The following is an 11,135-nucleotide window of genomic DNA, read 5'->3' on the forward strand; positions in this document are numbered from 1 at the left end:
TAACTTCTAGTATAACAGAACATTCAGTGAGGGGTTCCACCTGTATAAATTCAGAGTTCAAAAAACTCTATTAAGTTCTTATCTAGGGAGACATTGGTTCAAGCAAATTGGTCATATTTTCCTACAGCTTCCATTTCATCAGGCGCTGAAATTCCAGAGTTATCAAATAGCTTACATTCAGTGTGCCGTTGACCAGCTTTTGCAAGAGGACTCAAAATTGTATGAACTGAGGACAAAACCCATTTGAGAATAAGCAGATTTTATTGATTTCATTCATTCCTTGCTGCATCTCCTCTGCCAAATCATTTGAGAAGGTTAAGCTATCCACTCAAAGGCTGTCCAGAGTTTCAGCTTTAAGGCCTTGTTTATGTGAAACTATTTCAGCAGCTGGCTGTGGGAGCACATTTTCGGCAGTGGGCTTATCAATGATACAAATTCAGACTGGCTGTCGAAGATCTTGCAGTATTAATGCTTGCCGGTAGTAATGAGAAAATGGAGGTGTTTTGAAAAACACGGACAGGAAAGATTTGATAGCCAGCCAGAGAAGCTCTCATTTTGAAAAGCATCAAAGAAAGAGTTGATTGACTGAAAGTTAACAGAATTCTTTTGCACTTCGGGGAGGAGGGCAACCATTCAATTTCTAAATTATCAACAATTGGAGGGTGACAATGAAGTAGTTGACCTAAAGAGAATTTAATAGCCTTCTGGGTGGACCAACACCTTCCCAGATTGTATTTATTAATAATTATTTGAAGTGCAACCTGTTTAGTCTGAAGAATTCTGGTATCTGACATTTTGCCAGCGTCACTCCCTGTCCCATCACATTTCTGTTCCCAGAAGTCTTTGTGATAAAGCTAGCTGTACTAAATGAGTACTTTTGCATAAGGGTGTCAGCTGAAGACATAATACAATCAACCTTCTGGCTAATTGAGTTTAATTTTTCAAATATTGCAAGGACAGTCCGAGCTGTTAGTAAACATTGTTCTCTGATTCAATTCTGGCAGGGGTGCCACTTTAAGGGCAAGAGAGGGTGCACTTACCCCTCCCGCTGCTTCCCCCCCCCCCACCGGTGCTCATTGCTGGTAAAATCCTTCAGGGCAGCAGCATACTTCCCTGCTGCCCCTTCCCCCTCCTCGGCCGGAAGTGGCCAGAAGTACTGGGTGCGTGTGCGCCCATCATGTGTGCATGCAAGTCAGATGGGCACGCACATGATGGGTGCACGCGGACATGATGGATGCACGTGCACCCGGTACTTCTGGCCACTTCCGGCCAAGGAAGGGGAAGGGACAGCAGGGAGGTGTGCTGCCACCCCAACGGTTTTTACTGGCAACGAGTGCCAGCGGGGGAAAAGCAGCGGTAGGAGTAAGTGCACTCTCTCCCCTAAAAGCAGCACACACCCCAGAATCGAACTTCGACACCCCCTCCGTGTCCATGCACATCCCTACCATTTTTGGTCACCCAGCTTCCTGGTGAGGCGGGAAGGATTGAGGCCCCAGGTTGCTCACCCCAAGGCTGAGAGCCACAAGGATGAGAGCCCTTGTGTTCTCGCCCTTTGGCTTGCACCAAGAGGCTCACGGCCCCAGCCCAGCCTGCTCCTTATAGCAGCAGCAGCAACAGCAGCAGCCCTAGTGATGGTACACACCTGGAAGATGTAGGGCAGAGGGAAGCACACCAGTCAGTGCCCTGTCCAGGCCATCTCTCTTCCTTCCCCCAAGTCCAGCAGGCCCAGACTGCTCCTTAGAGCAGCAGCAGCAGCAGCAGCCCTAGTGATGGTACATACCTGGAGGATGTAAGGCAGAGGGAAACACACTAGTCAGTACCCCGCCCAGGCTGCCTCTCTTCCTTTCCCTGAGAAGGAATTTAAAACAGAAAAATGGAAGGCAGGAGGGGGTGCTAAACCCTTTTTTCTACCCACTTGTTCCCTCTCATATTCCCCCCATAAAAGCTATTTTTCTCTGGAGAAAAGTGACAGGGGAGAGCAGCTGCAAGGTGCAAGTGGCAGGCAGAGGAAACGTTCGACCATCCCTCCTGCCTAGTACTTTCTACTTTACAGGTGCCTTCTACTTTGGTGGTGACTTGTGTTTGAAGACATGATGGCACAGCTTCCATCACATGGATTTCCATTCTTAATTACAACAGAGACAGAATTAACATGGGTTAGGTGTTCAAATTCTGGATGGGTTAAACACATGAATACCATCAAGGACTTACATTTTGCAATGAAATCTCAGCTTCTGAAAACATGCCTGCTGCTGCTTGAATTTAATTCTCAGAAGCAAAGTTCAGCAGTGAGGCAATGGAATTCATGCTGATTCTTTCCATCCCCTCTCTCCACATTGTGCTTTTGCTAATCAAAGTGAAGGACAAGGTGTCAGTCTAGTATTTCAGTCTAAACTGTCAATTCTTTTACTCTGGCGGATTTGTCAGAGTCTCAGCCTAACTTTAATGCTTCATTTTGGGGTTGAGCAGTTACATGAGTGCACCTGATCAAACACAACTTCATCATCAGGAGTTTCTGCTTCTGTTTGAAAGAAAAAGAAAGATATCTGAGCATAATAAAAGAGTTTGCTATGACAGAGAGCTTGACAATAGTTAGGTCAAATGCAAAGGATAAAGAGTGAGATCAAACACATCTCTCTTTTCTCTTTTCCTCCAGAGATTCTGTAAGAGCATATTGCATAGTTGTGTTAATGTTACATGGAGAGAGAGAGAGAGAGAGAGAGAGAGAGAGAGAGAGAGAGAGAGAGAGAGAGAGAGAGAGAGAGAGAGACTACATACATTGTGTGCATGCAGAGGAGAGAATCAACATGTCTGAAAATGAATCAGTGCAAGACTGGCTCACACAATTGTATTTTGAACCATGTGAAAATATTAGATATCATCAAAAGAGTTTTTGATGATTTCTAATATTTTCACATGGTTCAAAAACACAATTTAAAACATGTAACAAAGCAGTCTATATGGTAAATTGTGAAAACAATACTAGTGTCTGTTTCCTGAGGGTCCACATCTGGAAAATGAATTAGCTTCCCAAACATGTGTTCAGATAGCTGTTCTGCAGAAAAAAGTCATTGGTACATGAACTGAAGTGCATTACTCCAGGGGTGTAGCAAGGTTGGAGTGGGCCCAGAGACAAGATTTTAAAATGGGGCCCCCCTCACTGAAGCTCAGCTCAGCTCATGAAGTAAAGAAATCTTAAATGAGGCTGAATAGTGGTAACAAAAAGCATAGTAAAATTTTACACACACACACACACACACACACACACACATATATACACCTATGTGCCACAATAGAACATCATCCTAAATTATTTTTTTAAAGGTTTTGTAAATTGTGGACGATGCAAGTCATGTAATGGTAAGACATGCTGTTCTGGTAGCTCCAGGTCTTAACACTCACATCAATTTCAGAGGATGAATACAACTGAAGGAAGCCCGGGCGGGTGCGTGGCTGGGGGAGTCAGTCATGTGACTTGCCTCTGGGGGCCCCCCAAGGCAGTGGGCCCCCAGACAACTGTCTCCCCTTGCCCCATTATAGTTACGCCCCTGCATTACTCCATCAATCTGTGCTAGGGATGTGCACAAAATCAAACAAGCCGGTTCGGTTCAAATCTGGACTCAAGCCTACATAGCCTGGTTCAGTTCCGTGCACACTTGGACTGGACCTGGTGTGAGTTCAAACTGAGCCATTTTGTAAGGCTCACAAGCCTACTGGTAAAGGGGAATCTGGTAAAGATTCCCCTTACCAGTGAAAGCGGGGGCACAGAGGGACTTCTGTAAAAACAGAGCAGGTGGGAGGGGAGTGTAAAGGTACCTTAGAAGTGGTGGCCTCTAACCGGTAGCCTTGTGGGAACAGAGTTTGGCTTTCCTCCACCCCAGCCAACCTCACCCTGCATAGCCCGGGCCAGTTTGGGCCTCTGAGCAGGCACGCAGGTCACTAAAATGGCCTCCACACATGCACAGAGGCCATTTGTGTGACCACAGAGATTGCCACTGGTGGCACTTCTAAGATACCTTTTTACTCCCCTTCCACCTGCTCTACTTTTATGGAAGCCCCCCTGCCCTCCCCTTTACTGATAAAGGGGAATCCGAGCCAGATCAGTTTGAACCGGTTCAAATTTGACCCAAACCAGGCTGGTTTGGCTTGACCCAAATCCTTCAAATCGAGCTGGCTCGAACTCAAGCCTGGATTGATTCGAGTCAGCTTGCACAGCCCTAATCTGTGCCCATAGTGTTCCCCATAACATGTGAGAGCCATGCTCATCTCTGACTGCTCATAATCCAGAGCCAATCACAGCTCCCTGAAGTATGTATATATGATATACATGGGTCTAAAAAATCAAACCAGTATGGTTCTTTGATGTTACAGGAATCAGCATAAATTCATGTGCTAGCTAACTGCGCACTTGATCCTTTCTTTTATCTGCAGTGAAATGGGTCCTCATTCTCCACATACTAAGATAGCTTCAGTCTAATGAGCAAAGAGTATTTTTGACTAATAATAATAATAATAATAATAATAATAATAATAATAATGAAGTTGAAGAAAATGAAGATGTAAAAATATTATGGGACTTCCGACTACAAACAGACAAACATCTGCCACACAATACACCAGATATAACTGGAGTCGAGAAGAAAGAAAAACAACTCAAAATAATCGACATAGCAATATCAGGGGACAGCAGAATAGAAGAAAAAGAAATAGAAAAAATCACCAAATACAAAGATCTACAAATTGAAATTGAAAGGCTGTGGCAGAAAAAGACCAAAATAATCCCAATGGTAATTGGCGCCCTGGGTGCAGTTCCAAAAGACCTTGAAGAGCACCTCAACACCATAGGGGCCACAGAAATCACCATCAGCCAATTACAAAAAGCAGCTTTACTGGGAACAGCCTATATTCTGCGACGATATCTATAACAATTGACAATAAAATTCTGGCATCCCAGGTCCTTGGGAAGGACTCGATGTCTGGATAAAACAAACCAGTCAATAACACCTGTCTGACTGTGTAAACAAGAGATAATAAAATGTGTTGTCAAATACACACATGTTTTCAAATAAATAACAAATACTGTTATCTGTTTAGCATTTGAGAACTGGTGTAATAACCGAGACTGAGCTACAAATTGGGACCTCTATGGTTTGATTCTAGTTTCTGCCATGAACTCACCAGGTGGCCTTAGGGAAGCCACTCCCTCAGCCTCCAATCTGCATTAGAGGAATAATAATTTGTATTTAATTTACAGGGTTGCTGTAAGAATTACAAGAAGCAAATACATACAAAACACTTTGAACACCTGAAAGACTTATACAAATGCTAAATATAATTAGAGGAAAACTCTCCAAAGGTATTGCTTTGTGATGCAATATTTCAGATGCCGAGGTTGTTCACACAACACAAGGGGGTGGGCTGGGCGGGAATCTGGGCTACCCAGAGATGGAGCATCTGGCTCAGGAGAACTCTCACTGCCAAAGATGGCCAGAGCTAGCTGGGTAGAAGAGAGTTAACCCAGGTCACTCTGGTCGTGAGAGCAGTCTGAATGTCTGTTCAATCAGATTATGCTAGACCAGGGCTGTACAACTTCACCCCTCCAGCTGTAGTTGGACTACAACTACCATCATCCCTGACTACTGGCAACTGTGGCTGAGGATGATAGGAGTTGCAGTTCAATATCAGCTAGAGGGCCAAACTTGCACATCCCTGTAGGCTAAACACAAGAAAAGTGTTTCTGTTGTTTTATTTGTAAGCTGCAATATATTATCTGGCAATGTTGTTTTAAGCAACTCATACAACCACAAATGAATTCCAATCTGTTTTCAAGACTGTTAAAGTCCTCCTTGACATAGTTATCATGAATGCTTGAAAATGACAGCTGTGGTGATCTTTGATCATAATAAACTGAATTGAATTGAATTGAATTGAAAATGACAGCTGATCTTTAGATTTGTGAATTTGCTACCATGCATCTGCAAGAGTTGTATGAAATGATGGGGTCATGCCTTTAGCTGATGTACATTCACAGTTGTATTGTTCCATTCTGTAGCAGCAGCTGAGGAGCTGATCAACACTCTCTTGTTAGAGGAGCAAATTAAGTAGTATAGCAGAATAATTTTAAATAACTCTTCTATGTGTCCAGTATAAACAATTCAGAGAACATTATGCTTCAAATGCCAATCAGCATTGCTGAATAAGGACATGACCACAGTACAGATATTTTCGCGAACATCATAGATACACTTTTTCAAAAATATAAAGTATTGGAGTAATTGCAAGATATTTTTGGCTTATGTTTGGTTTCAAAAATGCATACTATCTTAACAAGTGAAATGTTGGCAATACTCCTGGAAGAGCAATATGGCCATCACAGATTCTTCTAACACTGGTACTTCAAGTATAGCAGCACAAGTATGGTATTGGAGAAACTGGAAATGTCATGCTGGTTATATCATGTTTATATGAAGTTGGCCACAGAAATCGTACTTGCTGATAGCCCCATTCACATGTTATATTCAACACTTGTACAAAAAGTGTACAATGTATACAGGTAGAGATCTGTACACAGGTACAGTGATTCACATGTTAGGTTGAACACAGGTACAGCAGTACTCTTCCAATATATTTGTGGGGCCAGTACCTACGTTCACTTTAGAAATTAATCCAGGTACAGTCATTCACACAAACACACATGCAAGAGTACAGACATCTGTACACTCGAACAGCATAATGTCTGAATCAGGCTATTATGTAGGACTCATTAGGCCCATTCAGGCGTTATCTTCAGCACTCATATGAGTGTCGGGTGTATGGAGGTACAGATTTGTACACAGCTACAATTATTCATGTTATGTCGAACAGAGGTACAGCTGCACACTTCCAATCTGTGCCATGCATTTGAGGCGCCTACCCTGGTTCACTAACATGAACGCAGGTACAGTCCTGCACCCCATAACATGTATGAGTGTACAAACAAGTGAATAGAAATCTGTATACTTGTACAACATAATGCCTGAATATGGCTATTATTTTATTTGGAGCCAAAATTAAGTCTCAATTTATTTTTTTTACAATCACTGGACAGCATCTAGATGACTAGAAAGTTTCACATGTGCAATTATTTTTGTCCATCAGTTCCCTCCCCCCTCTGTTTGTCCTCGAGGGTTCCTCAGAATTCAAAGACCTCTTTCCTTTTGCTTGTGGGGAGCAATGGGAAAGAGGGATCTGCAAAAACTGTTCACACAAAATATTCTAAGTTGAGGAAAGCATTAGTCTGGCTGCTGCCCACTGTTTCCATTTTCAGCATCAAGATTTTGCATGGATGGTTGTACAAAAGGACCAGTTTGGGGGATACTTGAGACTGAAGTATGAAGTCCCCATTGCATGGGGACACAGTGAATCATGGACACTAAGGGAAGAGGAAAAGCATGTAGCACCCATTGAGTGTAATACACCTGCCCCTTCATAGCACAATGAAGCAAAACAGGGAGTATCAAACGAGTTGCCACAGCAGCAGGGATGTGGTTCCTTCCTCCCCACCCCAGCAAAGTGATATGTTGTATGAACTGCTTACTGATCTAATCCCACAACCAAATCTGATTGGCTACTTCTTGGCTCCCCGGTGGCCCCTCAGAGTGAGGGAGATAATGAAGAAAATAGGGGAGGGTGGAGCCTGAGGGTGCTCAGGACCTGGGGGCCACAGGTTCTTTGAACCCATCCACTCAATTATAGTTACATCCCTGGGGGAAGAAATGTTCAAAAAAGTGGGAGGTCGGGATCTGGAGTGTCCTTTTAACCCACAAAAGCATTTTTACTCTTAAAAAATGTTTGTGGTTATGGCTAAAAAGCTGACACAGCAATGGGTGGGATGCATAATAAATAGAAAGGGTCTCTGAGATTTGGGATTTATTGGAGTTGAGATGAGAAGTTTCTGGAGGTCCAATTGAGTGTCCAAATCACCAGCTGCCTATTTGATGGATTGTGTTTAGATGTATGTGCCACTTTTTTCCTTGCAGTCCTCAAGCAGTGAACAACAAATTAAAAATAACAATCCATAAAAGAGTAATAAGAACAACACAGAGAGAGAAGAAAAACCAGTCAACCAGATCAGCCCATCCTTGTTGTACGCACATTTGCTTGCCTGTGCATTGTATTAAAGAAGAATTCTTACTGGAAGACTTTTGCAACACATGCATGCTTTAATAACACCTCCCCCAAATAAGAACATACTTTGATTTCTTGTTTTGCAGAACTGCCAAGTATTATTATTTCACTTACAGCCCAAAATGAAATCTATTACTGCAGAGCTACAACTCTTCAAGCCTGCCGTAACCTCAGTTTACAAAGCATATAAGAACTAAATTAAAGTTAGATATTTGTTTTTATAGTTGGTGTTCGCATTGTTGAACCGTTTTGATTAACCTTTTGATTAGTTTTTCTACCTCCTTGTAAAGTTTCCTTCAGTTTGTTTTGCCTCATTTTGATTCACTTCTTAGGCCACCTGCATTATGACATCATCTTAAATGAACTTCTGACAGTGTGATCGGCCACAGAGACTAATGGATTCTGGGGATTTCCAGAAATCACAGAGGAATATCCTATTGACCTCATGGGGTTTCTGACTGTGTGTCTGAGATATTTTTTACCCACACAAATTCATTCAGTCTCCAATTTCTAATGGAATTCAAGACATTCCTTTTTAAAAAAAACTGAAACCACATACATCTACAACTTACATTAATAATAGGAATTTCATTTGCAAAATTCACATGCATTTCATATAAAATTTGGCAGTAGCTCTAATCTTTCTGATGCAGAATCTACATTCAGAGATATGTCCCCCACTCAAAGTAGAGAACACCACAAAAAAGCAGAAAAGCCTACACAGCAAGGATCTCTTTGTCTGGCTTTTGGGAGGAGGAATTCTCCAAAGTGCCCTTTCTGCTCTATCACAGTGAATTTCAGGTGCGAGTGTTGCCTCTGATTTGGGGAAGGAAAGAAGTTTATTCACTCCCCTCCTTCACCTATTAGTGGGAGCTAAAAGCCTGAGCTCCTCTCTGGGAGACTGTCAGGCCCACAAACCCCATCCTGACTGATCTGCTCCTACTCGGCAATCTCTGCCTTAAATAAATCCCTGCATCTCAGACACTCCTCCCTGCTTTCGGCCGGCTCCGTCTTCCCTGGCCAGGCACATGTCCTAGACACCCAATCCCTGGCCTCCAAAGGGGGCTCATTCCCCAACTCCACCCCCTGCCTTATCATTCCTCCAGCCTCTTGCAGCTGTGGGGCTGCTATCCATTTCCGGCTATTCCTTCTCCACCAATCTGCTGCTTCTTGGGCAACACCTGCCCTTCCCTCAGCAGCAGCTGCACGTCTCTCTGAATCCTCTCTGGCTTCTGAGAGGTAATTGCCGGGGCTGTTCTGGCATCCGGAGCCCCCGGCTTCTCTCAGCACTCTACCATCTGGCTGGGCACCCCTCCCTGTCTCAGGGAGGAGGAGAGGAAACCCCGACACTCTTCGTACCAAATGTTTTCATAAATGAAAGCATTTTCAATCAGGCAGTATAGACTTTTTTCTACTAAGAGAGAACTGACATAGCTAATTCTGTATTGCCTACTCTGGCTGGCAGCAGCTTCCAAAGTCTCAGGACAAGGCCTTTGCCAGACCTCCTGCTTGAGATTATTTTAAAAGGATATGCTAAGAATTGAACTTGGGACTTTATACAAGCAACTTATTCTCACAACCACAAATTCCTGGGCAGGAGGGGTTAACCCAGGAACCTGTGGTCACAGGGGGCACAGGCCAGAGTCCTCCCCATCCAACCTCCCAACCCAGAGTCCACCCAACCCAGCAGTTCCAAAGGTGAGTTAGGACAGGAAAGAGCAGTCTCATTCGTGTGTGTGTGTGTGTGATCTGCAGCACCAGGGTGATTTAAACTGTTCCGGGGCAGCAAGGGGCCATGTTCACCGCAGAGTCCTGTGGGACCCAGAAGAGCTGCTGCAATACTGAAGCCTCTCTGCTGCTTGCACAATGCATTATAAGATATGTGGAGATCTCAGCTCCAGATTTCAGCAATGGAATATGCCACTGTGCTGTTTGTGTGAGTGTGCAAATTGCAGAGCCCAAAGGAGGCCTTGGTCATCTTGGATGCACGTGGTAGAGTGTGCCTTCCCTCCAGCCCACCCATCATATGGTCATGAACACAAACCCATTTTCTGTTCCACTGAGCTATGTACGCAGAATCTATCATATTATTCTGATGCAATTATTAGTGCTGGTCCCAAATCCTTCCTTTAGCCCTATTTGCAGATGTAGGGGGGGGTCATTTTGGTGGGTCTTGGGGAGAAAGGCAAAACTCACCTGTGATAGTGCCATCCTTTGCTACATCCCTCGCTGAGCCACATTTGTGGCACTCTTTGTGGCACATCTTGATGTACCACATTTTCCCAGGTAGCCCCTTGAAACAATGTTGTGATGACCTACTGTCATCCTGAGGAGCATCATGGGATATAAAAATGGCAGTCACCAGCTGATGACTGCAGGGAGGAGCCCAACCACCATTTCTGCAAAAAAAGAAAAAAGAAAAAAAGGCAGCAACAATCACAATGAAAGATAAGCTAGAGTGGTAGTTTCATCTTTCTCTTCCCCACCAGAGGATGTATGAGCCAAAAATTATCCTGCAGAACTTTCACCTTAGCCTTAGTAATGATGATAAGAGACATTACTGGTAGCATTTTCCCTTCTAGGCTGATTCTAGTGAAATCTGCTTGATGTCTTTATGGAATCACACAGAGCAGGCATTTCTCATCCATAAAGGCTGGCATATAGTCCACATGGTTCACTTGCTAGTTCTTTGGCAAACATCATTCTCTCTACAGTGAAATGGTTGACCAACTGTCTATTCTGAATGCAGCCTATACGTGAACTGAAGGTCATTTCTCTCTAATTATCTCAGTCTGCTCTGGAAACTGCATTGAAAGCTCTACTGAACTAGGCAGCAATGAGCAAAACAAGCAGGTGATGCTTTTGTTAGAGACATATTGCTCTCTGACACCTCCACTCCTTGTGGTTTGCTCTTCTTTTCACTTTTAAACTGTATCTTACAGTCAATGCAGAAAATCAAAAATCTTTCT

The sequence above is a fragment of the Hemicordylus capensis genome, chromosome 4 (assembly GCF_027244095.1).
Source record: "Hemicordylus capensis ecotype Gifberg chromosome 4, rHemCap1.1.pri, whole genome shotgun sequence".
In the NCBI taxonomy this organism is placed as follows: Eukaryota; Metazoa; Chordata; class Lepidosauria; order Squamata; family Cordylidae; genus Hemicordylus; species Hemicordylus capensis.